A 19,366-nucleotide genomic window follows, 5' to 3' on the forward strand; every position below is an offset into this window, starting at 1 on the left:
AAAAGATTAAAAAAATTTTATTTTTATTTTCAAGTATTTATCTTAGTTAATAGTATAATTACACTACTTTTATAAATACTTTTTATTTTTAGAATTATTTTAAATATATCTATATATTATTTAAATATTTTTTAAAAACTAGCAATCAGATTGGGTGAACCACTGGTTGAACCAATAACCTAGTAAGCTGAGTCTTGACCGGGTCAATGTCCAGTCTGGTTTTGATAACTGTAATTAGAGGTGCTCTAGTAAGAGAAGATGATGGTGAGTTGCAAATGTGATTGATGACTGAATGCTATGATTGATTTACAACTTTGCACTGACAAAGAGAGATGAAAGAGAGAAGTCAGAGACAAAAGAAAAGACTGGGGCTAAGAGAAATAGAAAGATATATCGAGATAGAAGAAAAGATCATCTTATTCAATAATTCAATGCATAAAATACGTACAAACCATAAAGCCATATTTATGGGAAATAAAATAAAAAATCTTAAGATAACTAGAACCTAATAAGAAATAAGCTAATTAGTCTTCGTATCTCTCTTGAATTGGATCACGGTCCCACCCAAGATATAATCCTAATTTGAACAAAGGCTATAGTACGAGATGAAAGGATAGCTACTTTTGCATAGGGATTAGGAAGAATGAGAGGGCAACAACTAATTATGGGAGAAAAACCAAAGACATCAATGTCATAACTAGAATTTGGCCACAAAGATGCAACAACACTAACATTAAATTATGTTTCTGTTGACTAATAACAAAACTCAACAAAAAAGATTGCCCCTATCTATCAACGGGGACCCAATGCACGTCCCTCCAACTTTTTAATCTATTTTTTTTCTTTGATAATTTATGAGTCTTTAGGTCATAGGCTACACAAAGAGGCTAACCTTCTCCAAGCAATTTGATCACCTAAAATTGTCAAAAGAAAATTCAATTGTAATGTCTCAATAATTTGCTCTAGTAAATTGTGAAAATATAAGACAATTCTAAGACATTAAACATTAAAAGGAGACACTAAACTGAAGTCAAACCAAATGATACAATCTCTGCTCTAATACCAGCTTGATTCGATCTCCCATTTTCAGACAAGGATCGATCTATTCCGATTTTTAGATCTGGACTGGATTTGACATGGAACCTTGAAATTAGATCCCAAAAGATGTCGCCGTCGGATCGACGTGAGATTTTGATTCCGAAAAAGAGCTTTCCAACAAATCAAGATTTAGGCGAATCGGATGTTGGGATCTCGAGATATCGTTCGATTAGTGGAAGAATGTTGGAGAGTCTGTCTTAGGATCCATGGATGGAGGCACAAGATCCTAGATGATGGTGGATGGTGGTGGACCGACGTTAATGGGGTGGCACTAGTGAATAAGTGGTGGTGGACGGATTATAGGAGATGGAAGGATTATGACAAGTGATGGATAGATTGTAAGAAGGGGGAGGAGTGGGCTGCGTGCCCGATCGCGTTCGAATGCACATTTTGCGTTCTCTGTATTTGCGAACCTAATGCAAGCGTTCACAAGCGCATTCAAATGCACTCCATCCCCGTTCGAACGCAGCGTTCTCTATTTTTGTGTACCTGATGCAGGCATTCACAAGTACGTTCGAACACACTTCATTCGCGTTCGAACGCGACAAATAGAATACTTATTTTTCTATGAAATAAATACTAAAACAAGAATAAAAGACACCCCTAAAGTGTATCAATGCTCAAGACGTCATCGGTGAAGTTCTTTAACCCATAACAGAAAGCATGTATAGATTTTTGCAAAAATTTACAATGTGGGCTAATGTGTCCTTTAAGTCCACAATGATAAGTAGAAACATCAATTTAATCATTAGATCCATCCCTATATGTCTTAGCCTTCACATTATACTTTTTATTATGTTTCTTAGTATTTGTCTTATTATCAGTATGAGAAGTATTAATATAATGACAAGATGATTTAACAAAGGAAGAAGAATAAGAATATACATTGTATTGCACTTTCGAAGAAGAGATACTTGACCATTTAAGATTATATCCTAGCCCTTCCTTCTCCTTTCATTTTACGGACCAGATCTGGATCAATCCGGATGTAATAAATTATGAAAGTTTAGATGGTAGTAGCCTCTTGAGTTAGGTTAACCGATATTTGGATGACAAGATATAATTAAAATAGTGGAGCAAGGTCAGAATGGGGCAGAACGGTAAATTTGCGGTGGTCGTCGAAGAGTGGCGGACGGCTAAGGGCGATGGTGGTCGGTTGTATAGTAGGGTGGCTATTGGAAGTGATGGTGGCTATGGGTTGGAGGTAGAATTTGAGTTTCTAACTTAAATATACTCGTAGGAAAATAAATACGATCTAACGACTATGATAAAAATGGTAAATGCGAGAATAAGAAAATAATTAAACTTAATTAATTCTCAATGCTTAGACTAATAAAGCCCAGTCCCCTCTATATATAAAGGTCGGGTATAATGAGTCTTACTCGGACTTAGCTCTAAAGGTTTTTACGACTCGAATTAGGACTTGCCTTAGAGGCTTACATGACTTAATTGAACTTGTCTCAGTGACTTACATGACTTAATTAAACTTGCCTTAATGGCTTACATGACTTAGTTAAACTTGTCTTAGTGGCTTACATGACTTAACTAGACTTGCCTTAAGGGCTTACATAAGCATAAATCAATTAAAAGATAGATAGACTCAATTCATCAAGCACAATGCCCTTATGATACGATCTGATCTGACCTAACCTGATTTGCATCAATCTACCACATTTTTGACACCTTGTAACGTCCTTGTACTCATAGAGCTGATCATGCAAATTAGTGGACTTAGGTTCATCCTCTACGCTCCTCCAAGTTATTGGATATAAAGCGATGCAAGATCTGCTGTCGATTGGGTTGAGCTGTCTACGTAGGCTGAGTTGAGGTAGATGTAGTCTCTAATGGGCCATGTGCTTGGGTTGTCTTTCTTCTCTCCTTCTTGCGGATCTAGTTCAATTAATCCAACTTGGACTCCATCAGAATAGCTAAGGAGAAAGCCTCATTAGAAGTAGTGGGCCTCAAGGCTTTGACCTCAGCCTTAATGTCAGGCCTGAGCCCACTAATGAAGGTACTCTTCAGGGCTGAGTTAGACCAGTGAGTGACCTAGTTATAGATTTGCTTGAACTCTTTCCGGTAAGCTCAAACTATTGATGACTAAGTCAATTTAGTCAACATGGTCTGAAAGTCCTCGTACTAGATCAGATTGAATCGAGCACAAATCGGATCTGCAAAGTCTTACCAAGACTCGAATGGTCGAGTTCGCTCAGCTGACTAGTACAACCTAATCACGATGCTCTCCAAGTGTAATGATGCTAGCTGGACTTTTTGGTGGTCGGGCATTCCTTGGTATGTAAAAAATTGCCCCACTTGATAGGTCCAGTCTAACGGATCTCCTTTAGAGAATTTTGGAAAATCAAGCTTGACGGTCTAAGCTTGGATCCCAAAATGTGGCCTATCATCGCAGGCCAAGTGATCTCGTGGTTGAGGTTGCTGGCGTGGGTCATAGGCCCACGGGTCCTACTCATGTCGTGCCCAGGCTGCATGCGAGTTTGGCTTAGTCTGATGGTGCAGGCCCACCGGGTCGTTCCACTAGTCATCCTTAGGCTAGTACTTGTACTCGTGCTTGGGGTCATGTACATAAGTCCTAAACTAGTTTGCACGAGGTGGTCAAACTGGTTCGCATAAATCTGGCCTGCCTGGAAACTGTGCACTTCATCACCATCATGCAAATAACCTAACCTAACCCTAGGGATGAATTTGGAATTTGGCCTAGGGGCGCCGCCATAGCTTGCATAGGGGGCGGCGGCTGGGTTCGATTGTGGGTCGTCGGCAGTCGGCCCCTGGCTGGTCCTCACCATAGTGGAATGCCAACATGCGACGGTGGAGGGATATTATTCTCCACGGCTCGAGCTGGCTGCATCGGCCACAATGGCACGCCTCCAGCGGTCCCTACTAGTCTTGGTGGCTACGGTTGGTCCCCTTTGCCCCACTATAGTGGAGCTATGGTGATGGGACGAACGGTGGGCGGCGCTCCAGCGAGGTGGGGCTTGGGGAAGGCTATAGTGTAGAAGGGCATCATGCTCGACCATCCGACACTTGCCGGCAGATGCAGAGTCCACCACAGGCTTGTAGTCGACTCGTGGAGACCGACCGTGGCCTCCGGTGGTCGCATGAATGGTGGCCTCAAGGCAGCGTGGTTGGGGTTTGCTATAGTGGAGAGAACTATTGTGGGTGATCTGTCGGCCGTCTCCTGTAGCTACTACTAGCCTGGCTCAATTTCGGGGGCACCGTGGATGGGACCAGACGTGGTGGTTTGGGCCAGTGGTGGCTAGATGGCCGCTAGTGGAAAGCTTGGGATTTCAACCTTCATTTTCACTGTGTGCGGGGAAGATGACTTAGCCCTTGCACTGGCGGCATCTCCGGTGCGACAACGGTGGTAGTGAGTGTTTGCAGTGGTGGAGGGGCCTCCACCTCGGCTGGAGGAGGGGTAGAAGCCACATTTTGGGCTTGCTCGACCTCTCCCTCACGACTTAGAGTGGATGGTCGCGGCTAATCGATTTATGTTGTGGCCGGCGGTGCTGGCAGCAAGGGGTGGCCGTGCTAGGCTAGGAGAACAGTCGTCAAGGCTTGGATTGCGTTCTCAACCCTCTCGGAGCTCTCCGTGGCTCTCTTTGATGATTCTTGCAAGGAGTCCATAGACTCTACCCATGCCTTTGCCCACATCGATGGCTCTTCGTCAGCGGTCGCTGGAGATGGCGGTGGCACTAGGGAAACACCCACAGGAATAGAGATGAATTCCTGGTCTTCCATGGTTGCTCCTTCCGCATTAGTCTGGGATCGCATGTTATCCATTGTCCGAGAAATGTCAATCGGACATAATAAAATTATAAAAATATAGATGTGGTAGCTTCATGAGTTAGGTTCTAATGGCTCTAGTTTCACATCAATTAGATGTCTGGATAAAAAGATATAATTAAAATAGTGGAAAGCTCAGAATAGGGCAGAACGGTAAATATTTGACGTTGCAGCTGTCGTCGGATGGTGGCGGACAGCCAAGGGCGATAGTGGACGGCCATATAGTTAGGTGACTGTTGGAGGTGATAGTGGCCATGGGTTGGATAAAATTTGAGTTTCTAACTTAGATCTACTCTTAGAAAAATAAAGACGATCTAACGGCTATGATAAAAATGCTAAATATGAGAATAAGAAAATAACTAAACTCAATTAATTCTTAGTGGTTGGATGCTTAGATTAATAAAGCTCAGCCCCTCTATATAGAGATCATGTATAATGAGTCCTACTTGGACTTAGCCCTAAAGGCTTATACGACTTGAACTAAGACTTGCCTTAGAGGCTTATATGACTTAATAGAACTTGCCTTAGTGGCATACATAAGCATGAATCAATTAAAAGATAAATAAGCTCAATCCATCGAGCCCAATGTCCTCATGATATGCTTCGATCTGACCCAGTTTGCATTATTTCCTTTCCTTTTTCTCACATATCCCATGTCATATGTTTCTTACTACTCCGAGGTACTTCAAGTTTTGCCTTCCAAGGTATTTCATATTGTCTTGGCTTCATCATTCTTTCGATACCCGGTAGATAAAAAAATAGTTTTAACATTAGATAAATTTCTAGCAAAATGATTACCGTACCCTTCTTTGTCATAATTTGAGCATTCAAAATTTCTTCATGTTTTGTTTTCCCTTACTAAAAGTTCACTTTCTTTGTTAGACGCTCTCGTTCTAGTTCAACTTCTTTTAGTTTCTCTTTTAGTTAGTTCAGTTGATCCGTTTTCTTGACTAAATGTCCATGCTCTTCTTTATGTTTGCCTTCAAGCTTTTCTTTTTTAGATTCACCTCCTTTCAACTTGGTTAAGGGTTTTACATTTATCCTTTTCAGCTTATATGACTCTTGATACAAATCATTGTATGCTCATTGTAATTCTAAAATCATCTATAGAATTTGTAATATCTAGATAATATTCATCTGTACTCAAAGAATTAATAGAAAGTTTAGCAGATAATAAAGAAGTAGTGAAAGCAACATAATTTTCTTTTTCAAATTTAGAGTCGTCATAAAAAAAATCATCAGTATCATTTCAAGTGGCCTGCAAAGTTTTGCCCTTTTTCTTGAGGAGATTTGGACATTCATATGCAAAATGGCCATACTTTTAGCATTTATAACATTGAACCACTCTCTCTTGATTTTTGCTCCTAAGCTTTGAGTCATTAAAACTAGGGTTAATGGAGGTTCACAAGATCTTTTGTTCTTCTCTATGGCTTTGCTCTCAAGCTTGTTAACTATAGCATTTTTTGATTTCCTCAAAAATTTGCATATGACACCTTACCTTATAACGAAATTACAGTTTACACCTTGCCTTATAACAAAATTATGATTTAGAGAATATGTGTAGAAAACACCCTATTGTTAGATCTGTTAGTTAAGCTTAACTAACCTAGGATATTTTCTACACATATTCGCTAAATTATAGGGCTTGATTTACAAATAGTACAAATATAGAGTGTAAATTGTAATTTGATTAAAATACAGGGTGTTATATGTAAATATTTCTAAATTTTTTCATGAATAGATCCGTGATATCTACTTCATCTCTAATAGTTGTCAAGGCAAGGCGTTTAGACTTTCGAGGTTTTTGATAAGAAGACTTGAAGGTTTGTAACATGCCTACAGGTTGTTTTACTTATATTAAGTCTATGTCCTTGCTTTACTCAATAGCGGTGCCTTTGGCTTGAAACCTTTCAACCAAGGATCTAAGATTTTTTCTAACAATTCTATTTTTATAAATTCTTTCACATAGATTAAAACTTGAATGCACAATGTGTAACAACCCAATCTTAAAAAAAACATTTAATTATGGGCACGACGCGACCGGTCACACTGTGGCCGGCCTCGTGCCCATGCAAGCTGGGCGCCACACGCCCGCGGCCGCTGCCGTAGCCAACCGGCTGTGGCCAGCTGGCCGCGACGGGCCTCGGCGCTGCAACTACTCCTCCTCCACCGCCTTATCTCTCTCTCTCTCTCTCTCTTTAAATCTCACTCACTCTCTCTCTCTTTAAATCTCACTCTCTCTCTCTTTAAATCTCACTCTCTCTCTCTCTCTCAGCCACCCTCTCACTCTACTCTCTCTCTATACCGACACCTTCCCTGGAGCCGCCGCCACCACCGGTGAGACCTCTCACTCCGCCTCTATTTCTCTCTCTCTCTCTCTCTCTCTCGCCCGAGGTTGGGCTTGTCGAAGCCGAGCCGCCGGCAAGAGGCTGGCTGCTGGCTGGCAGCTGGTGCCGGTGCCCTCCCCGCCGGCCCGGGTCCGCACCTCCCTTCTTTTTCTTCTCTTCTTCTCCTCTTCTTCTTATTCTTCCTTCTTCCTTCTTCCTTTCTTCTTCTTCTTCCTCAGCTGCTACTTCTCTTCTTATTTTCTGCAATAATGCTGGGCGCCAAGCCCAGCACTAGTACTAGTGTTCTCTCATTTTTTTATTAATTTTTTTTATTTGTTATTTGATTTAGGTATTTCTGTCTTAATTAATACAAATAGATTTAGACATTATTTATTTTAATAATAATACATATTCATCATTATGATTATTATTAATTATAATTAATTAATGATTAATTAGGTTATAAACTATTACACATAAATATAGGTAATACTTATATTTATTTATTTACTTATATATATATTAGATTAATAGATAGATTTCCAAATTATAATTATTAGATTTATATTCTAATATTCTTATGATATACATTTTAAGTAATTCTATTAATTTATTATATATTGTTATTTTTGTAACAAATAAAATACTAGGCTTATGTATTTATTTATATTTTATAAAGTAATCTCTAATTAATCAAGATATACTTATAGTTAGGTTTTCATTTATATTTATATTTATATTTTTATCTATAATTAAAAATCTAGCTAGTTATAGGGATAAGTATAAATTCTACAACCTTCTAAATCATCATATATGACATGAACGGATTTTAATCAAATAAATGGCTAACATCATACTACTTAAATAATTTCAGATTCCAACCCCCTTATTCAAGACCCCGTGGACTTAGCTATCGAGGCTTGATCATTGTCATAACAACGTAAACGAGTGGTTGTTTGGTATTTGCTGGTGAGTAGTCTTATCCCATAGACACCTTTCTCAAATTAGGATATATTATATCTTATGTACACACATATTTTGGCTTCTAACATAATTATATAACTTTATATAGAGATAATTTCAGTCAAGCATATTTTATCATGCATTTGATTAGGCTGATCTGAGATATGAGTACATTGGTGATATATAGAGATGATTATACTGTTATGGTTTTTATGTCGGGATGATTTCTGTCATGAGTATGCATGTGATAGACTAGCAAAAGTATACATGTATTAGATACATAGTTAGGGTCGGCATTGCATCATTTTTCTCTTGGCTTCTTTACCACATAAATTCCTGAGTTGCATGATCTGTTGTCGTACTGAATATATATGCATATGATTTATCATGTATAGGAAATTATAAAAATACATGTGTATGTGATGTGATGTGATATGATGTGATGGCTTGAACGATATCTGGTCCAGACTGGTACTAGACATACTCTTAGCATATGGCAGAGTATGGTGATGGCTGATGGTTGTACTATTAGCGTATGACAGGGTACAACTATTATTGATATACCCTTAGCATATGATAGGGTATGATTACTTTCTTCTGAGATATCCTTAGCGTATGGCAGGGTATGATTTATCTACAGAGATACTCTTAGCATATGACAGGGTATGCTCTATGCTTGTGACATGATGTGTATCGAGTTTGGGGCCGAGTACCGTAGTCCAGCATGGTGGATGATATTCAGAGTTGAGACGGATGATTGTGATAGTGAGAGATATGTGGATTATATATAGCTCTAACATATATGATTATCTAGTGATTGATATGCATCATGCATCATCATTGATGTGACTAGTATCATTGGATCATAATTATTATACATAATATGTTGTTATATTCGGTGATGTTATTTGGTAATTTCATCATGTGATATATTTTTTTGGTCGAGGATATAATATGCTCATTCATGAGAATTGATTTCATTCATATATATATCAATGAGGATACATATATACATGTTCATACATGACATCATGCTGCTTTATGATTCATATTATCCAGTATATAATTTACTTTTTATTTGACATCACTAATTCAAGATAAGGTCTATTCACTGAGCCTTTTGCTCATGACTCTCCTTATTTCTTTTCTAACCCCCACAGATAATATGGTACGTGATACCGACTCGAGATATTCCGAGGAGATATTTTAGAAAGATGAGGTGAGCTATAGACGCGAGATGGTATAGAAGATAGTTTAATTAGATATTGAGTTGTACCATTATTTTATATTTGTACTTCATTGTGTACATGATAATTGGTATAATACAGGTCAAATTATAATATACTCTTATATTAATTGTTTAGTTGTACCTTGATGGTTTTTTGTGGCCTGTGTGGGTCCTGCTAGATTAATTAGTAGTCTAGTGTATATTATTGTGGACTTGGATATTCACATGTTAACAGGTTTATTTGGTTGATAGTATGTTTTATTTGGTGTTGGATTATGTGAGCATAGATATGTTAGCAGGTAGTATTTGAGGATGTCATGATTGTATGTGCAAAGGAGAGTATGTGCTTGACGGGCCCCGCCCGACCTATCGCGTGCACCGCGCTTGCTGTGTGGGCATATGGACGTGCACGTGCCCGTGCCAGGCGGGAGCATTACACAATGTCACTCTGTTTTGTATAAAATTCATCAAAAGACATTCTCCTCCATGTGAAGGGTTTCAAAGCTTACCGCAAGCCTTTGTAGCTTTGACACTAGATGTCCTCTTATGAATAGTCTAAAGAATGTCTCATATATCCTTAGCTACTTTGTAAGTAGAAATATGATGAAACTCATCTGGAGAGATATAATAGAAGATAGCATTTATGATACGATCCGACCACGTGGGTTATGTTAGTTGATTCAGTGGAGTCAAGTCGAGTTGAATTGAGTTAGTTAGATTTTGCTTATTGCTTTAAATTTTAAATAAAATGGATGTAAGCCCAACATGGCGAATTAGACTCGGTCCGCTTTGATTGTACTCCTATAAAGAGGAGCGATCGTGGGTTAAATTATTATCATAGAATGGTTATTGAGTTTAGCCAATTTATTATTTGCTTTTATCTTTTATTATAGACATTAGATCGTTTCTATCTCTGTAGAAGTAGATCGTAACCTTAGATCCATTCAAAACACCCAAATCCTAGTCATCATTTTCCTCCAGGAGCCACCCTACCTTACAACTGTCTACCACCATCCTTGGTCATCTGTCCTCTGATGACCGCCGCAATGTCGGATAATTATCAATATGTCCAATTCTAACATTCCTTCACTCTTTTATTTTTACCTTTTCACCCGGACCTTGGATTGAAATGAAACTAAAGTCATTAGATCCATAACTCATGAGGCTACCATTCATAAAAGTTCATAATTTTATTACATCCAAATCGATTCAGATCTGATTTGTAACAGTGGTACCAAAGCTAGCATTCGTCGACCGATGGTTAGCATGAGATCAAAGAACATGAATGAGGAAGGGACAATCATGGAGGATCAGGAACCTATCTCCATCTCTTGTGAGAATTTCTCCATCAGCAATGAGCCACCAGCGTGGACGAGGACATTATTTAAAAAAATTTTAAACGAATTGAAAGATATCCAAATCTCCCTTAATGACTCAATCCAGGCCTTGGCAGAGGTCCTATTAGCCGCCAACTACTGGCCAACATCGCCGACATATTATGACCGAGTTTGGGAGGGGTCCAGTTAGTTTAGTTGTGGTTTAGTTGGTTTAGTTGTGAGTCTAATTCTATTTCTGCATTACTTTTCTTGCACTTGGTTTAGTTAGTTTAGTTGTAGTATGAAAATAATATTGCCCTAATTCCTCTCTCTCATACTCTCACCTTCATCACCCTCCTCTAGCTATAGTGGCGCCAAGAAGACCGAGCTCCACCAGCTACCCCTTCCCATTTTGACTAGCCTCTCCCCTCTACCAGCTCCAACTCACCTCTCCTCCACTTCCCCCACTACCCTTAGCAACCTCCACTCCTACTCTTCCCACAACCCTCACCATCGAGCTCACCGTTGAACCAGCAGCTCCCATTACTACAGTCGCTGCCCTTGGTGCTCTTTACCTCAATCCACTTCCCTACTTACATTCATCCTTCACCCTCACTCACCTCAGCTCCACAACAGCCCTAATAGACAATACCCACATCAACTCCTCCACAACCACATCTACAGCTCCTAACAATCAGCACCCACCTTAGCTCCATGTAGCCTAGGTGCAACCACCTTCCTCCATAACCTGAGCATCACTCCCTATTCGGACCCAACCACAAAAGCAGTATTAGAGCCGTAGCCTTCCTCAGACCATGACCACCACAAGATCAATGGCGAGTAGGAAGACTACGATAGAAGCTCCAATAGAAGGTGATCCTTCGACCGGCGCGGTGGCACTGCTAGAGACCGAAGCATTCTCGAGCGCGCCCAGCATGTCACCAACAAGGGGAGCTCCATAGAAGGAACTTCTCACTACTCTCCTCCTCCAGAGGATTGCTGGAGTTGTAGGAGAGGTCACAGGAAGAGATGAGGGGACTGACAGCAGATCTAAAATCAATGGTTCTTGGCGAGCCCTTGCAAGATCAGCACCGCGCACTAGAACCGTCGCAGTCTCCAGCGGCGACATGGGCTTCTCCTCCCTCGACCATTCCTCTCCTTCCTTACCCACTTGGCTTACGAGTTTAGCGACCCCCTTTCTACAACCTAGAGAAAGGAGAGCCGAGCCAGTGGGCCACCAAACCAGCTACAGCATCAAGTCGGTTTAGAAGACTTCACACTAAAACTGACGCCGATCTAGACAACATCGACCAAGGGGAGCCCCTCCTCCCTCAACCCATAGGTCCAAGGCTACCATACCTAGTCCCTGCTAGACTGGAAGAAGAAGAGCCCAACCATGGGCTGACTCGGGAGCGAGGACGCGTGAAGGAGCCAAGAGCAGCAACCGGCCAACCACCGCAACGCATGCTTGCTTGGGCTGCTGCCATGCAATCAGAGGGACTCGTTCCACTTCCAATATGCTCTAGGGTCCCTCCACCAGCCCCATATGGACCAGATCAAGGAGGGATGGACCTGAGACTCTGGTGGAATAAGAGGGCCTAAACGGCAGCTGTTGTCCAATGGCTGCACCGCAATGATTTTGGGTTATAGTGGGATGATAAGGAGCGGCTATAGAGTGACCATGAGGTGTATTCCATCCACCCATGGTTAGGCCTAAAATGGCATATGACCTAAACTACGACAACGGCATTTGCAGGCGCACTACACGGCTCGACTTTCCCAAGTTCTAGGGAGGGAATCCATTGGATTGGATCTTTCGAGCCGAGCAATTCTTTGAGTACCTGAGAACAGCAGAAGATGTCAAAGTGCTATTGGCAAGCTTCCATCTGGAGGGGGCTACCCTCCATTGGTACCAGTCAGTGAGCATCCATTAGCCATTCAAGTCATGGACTGTGTTCATTGAGGGACTCTCGAGTCAGTTTGGGATAGTGGCTTTGAGGATTATTCTGCTACACTCTCCAAGTTGGTTTAGCAGATATCTGTAGCCACCTACGAAGAGGAGTTTGAGCGTGTGAGTAGTCGACGCCGACCTCTATGGACATAGTAGCTGCTAGTTAGCACTTTCATCTCGGAGCTACGCGAGGAGATTAAGGCTGACATCCTTTCCCTACAGACTCAGACCTTGAGCGAAGCCTTCGAGGATGCCATTCGGATAGAGTAGAAGCACGTGCCTTGAGGAGTGCTTTGAGGACTTCATGGACTAGCCGAGACGACAGGATTATCACATGTGCATTGGATGCAGTCGGCAGGTCGATAGTTGTTTCGAGGGCTACCCTTCCCCCCTTTGGCACGAGGACAACACCTAGACTAGTCGTGGGTCTTAAGGGAGGAGGGGCACGACCCATAGTCCACACTCTCACACCCGCGCAGGTGGAGGAGCAACGGGTTAAGGGGTTGTTTTATTAGTGCGACAAGAGGTTCACTTTAGGCCACCATTGCGCTATAGCCATCGGGAATGTGATGTTGATTGACAACTATGATGATAGAGGCGAGAAGGTGATGGAGGATGACCTGGTTGTTGAGGATATGATAGAGGCTGTGGACGAGGGCCTCGACGAGGATATCCCCACCGAGATCTCCATGCATGCTTACTCAGGGGACGAGTGCCCCGAAGACCCATTCGGGGTGGTCAGGAAACATAGAGTACACACACTCATTGACACTGGAAGTATGCATAATTTCTTGGATGAGCCTACCATTGGCTTTGTGGTGACTTTCGGGGATGGCACGAAACTTCTAGCGATGAGCATATGAAGGTGTAGGGCCACAATTTCATCGTTGACTTGCACCCCTTGGCACTCCGTGGGGCAAACATGGTCTTGGGCACCTAGTGGCTCTAGAGCCTTGGCCCAATCACGTTCAACTTCTCAAACATGTAGCTTACCTTTCAGACGGATGGACCTTGGTGAGATTGGATGGAGTCCGGACTTAGGCGCACCCCATGTTGCAGCCACTCATTAGTGTATCAGGTGCCAAAGTGTATCATTAGTGGAGTCCCGACTGTACCTGAGCCCACTCTAAGCTTAAGTAAACCCGTTAATTTAGTTTAGTTATTGACTAATTTTTCTGGACTGTTTGAGGCCCTGAAAGGGCTATCCCTTACCAGGCATGCCGACCACTGGATTGAGATTATGCCAGGGGCCGATCTAGCCAACATTCAACCCTACCAATATCCACATGTGTAAAAGGATGAGATCTCAAGGCTGGTCACTGAGATGTTGGAGTAGGGAGTCATCCAGCCGAGTCAGAGTGCATATTCTTTATTTGTCCTGCTAGTGAGGAAGAAGGACAGGAGTTGGCGTTTCTATGTGGACCTCTTCTATTTTACTCTAGAGGCTAGGCATGAGGGCACACTGAGGACCTACAAATGGCTTTTGTAGAGCTATACGTGGACCGGGATGAAGAAGGCAGTGATAGAGTACGTGAGGGCGTGTGAAATGTGCCAACGAGCAAAAGCTGACTCCCTTAGGCCGGCGAGATTACTACAGCCTTTGCCAATCTCAGAGCAGGTTTGGCAGGACACCTCCATGGGTTTCATTGAGGGGCTACTAGTAGTTCGGGGATACTTAGTCATATTTATGGTGCTAGATAGGTCGAGCAAGTATGCCCACTTCTCAACTCTGGCGCACCCATTTTCAGCGAAGATCGTAGAGGAGGTGTTCATACACACTGTCGGCAAGCTCCATGGCATGCCACGTTCCATAGTCTTAGACAAAGATCGGGTCTTCATCAATGACTTCAGCCTACTACTCGTAGACTGATGGCCAAATCGAGATAGTGAACTGTGGCATTAAGCAATACCTTCACTGCTTTCTAAGAGAGCGCCCCAGGAGGTGGCTCAAATTATTGGTCTGCCAAAGAATGGTCCTACAATAGTGCCTTTCACACTAGTATCTAGATGACTCCCTTTGAGGCAGTGTATGGTAAACTACCACTGACTCTACGAACCTATGATCCCGTAGCATCTTCAATGCAGACGGAGATGGACCTCGAGCTGACGGATAGATATGCCATCTTGAGGAGGCTGAGGGCCCACATGGTAGAGGCACAGAACCGCAAGAAGTAGATCTATGATCAAGCATCGTGAGTAGGAGTTCACGATCTGTGATCTAGTATTCATGCATGTTCAGCACTTTCGATAGGTGACTTTGAGGTCGTTTTGCGTACTTGAGCGACTAGGCCCGGTGGCGTATAGATTGGTGTTACCTAAAGGATCTCGCGTCCATCCAGTGTTCTATGTCTTAATCCTAAAAGCTCAAGTCTAGATGGAACAAATCATAGTTGTTGATATGCTCAAAATTTTTGTTCTAGCGTCTAGATGGGGCCTGGCCCATGCAGACAGTGTTGCCAGTCATTGACATATATTCCTCGGGAGTTCATCCATTTTCACTTCAAAATTTTCTTCCCTCCTTTCCTATTATAGTTGGCATTTGCATAATTTGTTTTGCTTGTCAATTTGTCATAAAAGAGGGAGTAATTTACTAACTAAGATTTAGTGGGAGTAGTCTTTATATTCAAGATTTGATGTTTGTTTCTCGATGATTACTTTGGCATGTACTTGGACATATTTTGGTTATTTGGTCTAGTCACACTGCCTTGTCATGATATGGTTGTTTTGATTTGCGAGAAAAAGTTTTGGAAGATACTTGCTTATTTTGAAAACTTGATCAACTACGATATTTATTTCATATCTTTAAGTTAGACATAAAATTTGATTCCGGACATATTGATTTGCCGAAATTCAATTATGAAAATTGATTTTTGAATTGTTTTGAAAATTGTGTATCAAATTTGATTCCGAACATCTTTTTTCCTTTTTCGCCCACTGCCCTCCGCTGGTAGTCGGTGCTTCTCTTCTCCCCTTCTTGTCCTTGTTCTTCTCTTTCCCTACCTCTTTTGCTTTCGGCTGGCCTTCGTTGGCAGCATCGTCAGTACTGCCCTCCTCCTAGTGCCAAAGCCCGTCTATGAGATCGCCTTCGTCCTTCAGCCGTCGGAACCTACGGTAGCCGACCCCTTCTTGCCTCACTAGCCTCGGACTTCGCTGTAGTCATCACTAACACCACCGCTGCTATCCTCTCTCCACCAATAGATGCCACAACCTTTGTTGCCACTGCCTTCGCTCTCCCCTCCCTCAGCTTACTAAAGCCACTGTCTCTATTGTGGTTTTCCTGTTGCCTGGTGGTCGGGATTGTCTCCCTTTTGCCGAGCATTGTTTTATCTATTAGGGTTTACTGTTCTTTTTTTTTTGTAAAGCATTGCTTGTAGTGGGTTCTCTCTTGGTGGGAGGTTGTTCTTGCACTATTTGATGTTTTGGCTTAGCCATCATCATCTTTTTACTATTTTCTGTTGTAGTTCTTGTTGCTAGTGTTGCAGGTTTGGCATTTCAATTCTTCTATGGTGTTGATTATGCCATAGGACATTGAATCACCTTTACATGTGCTACCCTTTCAAGCTTCTTGATGCTTCTTGATGCTTCTCTTTGTGGTGCTGCTGATCAAGTGGGAGACTTGTTTCTAGGACTATTGTCCTATCCCCTCCATTTCTTTGCAAGATAGCTTGTATTATGCTTAACTTAATACTGTGCTTTTTCATGGTTTAGTCTATTTGACTTGTAAAAGGGTTGTCACCCTATTTTTCGTTTCTTTCATTGTATCAAGTTTTATTTGCTAAATGAAATGAAACACAAGTCTACGGACTTTCTTTCAAAAAAAAATTTGTTTTCATATAACAGATGCATTTCATGAAGTTTATCTAGTGTTTATAATCTTCACAGGGATTAATTTTCATTATACAAATTTGAAGTAAACTCATATGTCTTGATCTTAGAAAGTTTTATAAACTCTAGAGCATTGTTCAGGAATTGTGTTTTGGCACGAAATTGTCAAGTAGAAGATTGTAAGAGATATTTTTCTAATAACAAATTTGGAGTTAAAATCATATTTGATTGACTTGTAAAAATTAGATTCAGGTGTATGATCAAATCATATAACTTATGGATGATCAGAGTGTGCAAAGAAATCAAGTAAATCAAATTATAAATCAATTTTCAGTTGCTCGTTTCAAGTAAATCAAAGTATAAATCAAACTAAATTATTTTATTTTCATCTTTAAATTGAGAGTAACAATAATGACGCAGTTTTAGTATATTGAGTCAAAATCCACCGGTCCTAGTAGAAATAATTCTTAACTAGATGTAGTAAATAACCAATTTATATCCATTATATTTAGTTTTTATAGTTGAAGCATATAAAACCGCCAAAAGCTAATGTTATAGTTCTTGGACTTTAAATATTCCATGTGAATGTTTCAGTACCAACTGTCGAAGAATGAGTGGCAATGTCAACCTCCTATTATGATGTGCTTGAAGTTTTGCATTTGATTGGATTCTGCATAAACAGTATGCAGAACTTACAGAATGACAAAATGTGATGTACACGAAGACATGAAATAATATTCTACTTCATCTTTTTCTATCTCTTCTCTTATATACACACACACACACAAACACATTAGAATCTCAAGGCTTGTCCTTGGTAATCTATGGTTGCATAACCAATTACTGGTTAAAAAAGACAACTGCCACCAATAAATTAAAATTAGTCTCTACATATGTGATTAAAAATGGAGTTGCAACTGCCCAGACGAGTCTTAGCATGCAAAGAAATGCCACTATGAGAACTGCACATAGATCAAAGATTCAGTTAATGGTCGAAGAATGAGTACCAGTTTTATGTACTGTAAAGATTCCATGTCAAAGATTTAGTCCATTGTTAAAGGAGGAGTACCGAAGTCAACCTCTTCATTTGATCGTAGTTACGCATCTGCAGTTGAATCGCAACAAATGGTGTACATTTATTTATATACGAACAATCTATGGTTGCATCACCAATTACTTCTTAAATAATTTAAGAAAACTATGGTCCATAAAATTACTATTTATATATGCGACCAAACAACATTGTAAGCCGGAGATGGCATGGCACTAGGAGAATTGCCCATAGATTAAAATTGTCCTCTATCTAATTAAGCGCACAAGATGATGATCTTATTAATATCATGAAGAGGAAAGATCATATGTGCGACTCACATTATAGAGCTATGGCAACATTCCATTTCTTAGCCTTTATACTAGTTATTTGTGTGTTTCCTGTGGCCTCTAGTCTTGGGATACCAAATGAAGATGCAATGATAGAGGTATGAGAAGTGGATGAAAGAGTACGGTCGAGCCTACAAAAATGCTGAGGAGAAGCTAAAGAGATACGATGTATTCAAGAGAAATGTGAATTTTATAGAAGCCTCGAATGCTGCACCAGCGCGCACCTACTACCTTAGTGTAAATCAATATGCTGACCTAAAAAATGAGGAGTTTCTAGCTACTCATGTCGGCTATACTAACCTCAATGGTGGAAAGCCATCGACGCCGTTCAAGTATGACAACATGACTTCAGTGCCTTCTAGTATTGACTGGAGGTCACTGGGCGCCTGTTAAGAACCAAGGCCAATGTGGTAAGTATGGCTTTCATATATTATCCCTTCTATTATATTATTCTTACAACTTAGGATTGGAAAAAGTAGTATATACTAAATTATACTGTAGCAAATGAAAAATTACAGGATCTTGTTGGGCATTCTCTGCGGTAGCAGCAAGTGAAGGAATTACGAAAATAAAGACAGGAGCACTTGTATCATTATCTGAACAAGAGCTGGTGGATTGTGATAGCTTTTGTAGTGGATGCAACGGTGGGAACATGGATTATGCTTTCTACTATGTCCTTTTGAACGGCGGCATCACAACTGAATCAGATTACCCTTATAATGCAGTGCAGGGTACTTGCATCATTAGCAAGCTACCACACCATGCAGCAACTATTACTGGCTACCAAGATGTGCCACCCAATAGCGAGGCATCACTTATGAATGCTGTGGCTAACCAGCCAGTATCAGTCGCCATTGATGCCAGTGGATCTAGTTTCCAATTCTACAAGAGCGGCGTCTTCAAAGGCCCATGCGGAACTAACCTAAACCATGGTGTTACTGCTGTTGGTTATGGAGTAGATGGTTCAGGAACCAAATATTGGATCGTGAAGAATTCATGGGGTACGTCATGGGGTCAAGGGGGATACATACTGATGAAAAAGGACATAACCAATCCAAAAGGTTTGTGTGGAATTGCTATGATGGCCTCTTATCCCACCAAGTGAGAAGAATATACTTGGGTACTCTTCCTTCCTCTATTTACTTTGTCAAGCCATATATTGTTTCTTGTTACGTACGGTGTGCTATTCTGAAGTGGTTTGGTGTGAAATGTTTGTCTTCCTCAATAAAATGTGGCGAGAGAGAGAGAGATCAAGAGTTGAATATGCCAAGCAATATCAATTACCTAGCAAGAAGATTGTGGATTTAAGATAGCAATTAATACACTAGATAAATCTACCAATTCGATACTGCTAATTAGCTCTATAAGTTACACTACTTATTAAAGACCTGTACGTGCAAAGAAATTGATGATCCAATGCCAAAAGAAGTAAAAATTTAGCTTTCCCACAAAAATGGTTCGAACATTTTTCGTGGGTTAA

The 19,366-nt window shown here is 40.9% G+C and overlaps 1 pseudogene; it reads left to right on the top strand.

Moving 5' to 3' along the window:
- The first annotated feature begins 13,250 nt into the window (after positions 1–13,250).
- LOC140788543 (senescence-specific cysteine protease SAG39-like) lies at positions 13,251–18,991 on the top strand (annotated as a pseudogene).
- Positions 18,992–19,366: the final 375 nt, after the last annotated feature.

The sequence above is a fragment of the Typha latifolia genome, chromosome 5 (assembly GCF_019914945.1).
Source record: "Typha latifolia isolate L0001 chromosome 5, TyphaL0001v2, whole genome shotgun sequence".
In the NCBI taxonomy this organism is placed as follows: Eukaryota; Viridiplantae; Streptophyta; class Magnoliopsida; order Poales; family Typhaceae; genus Typha; species Typha latifolia.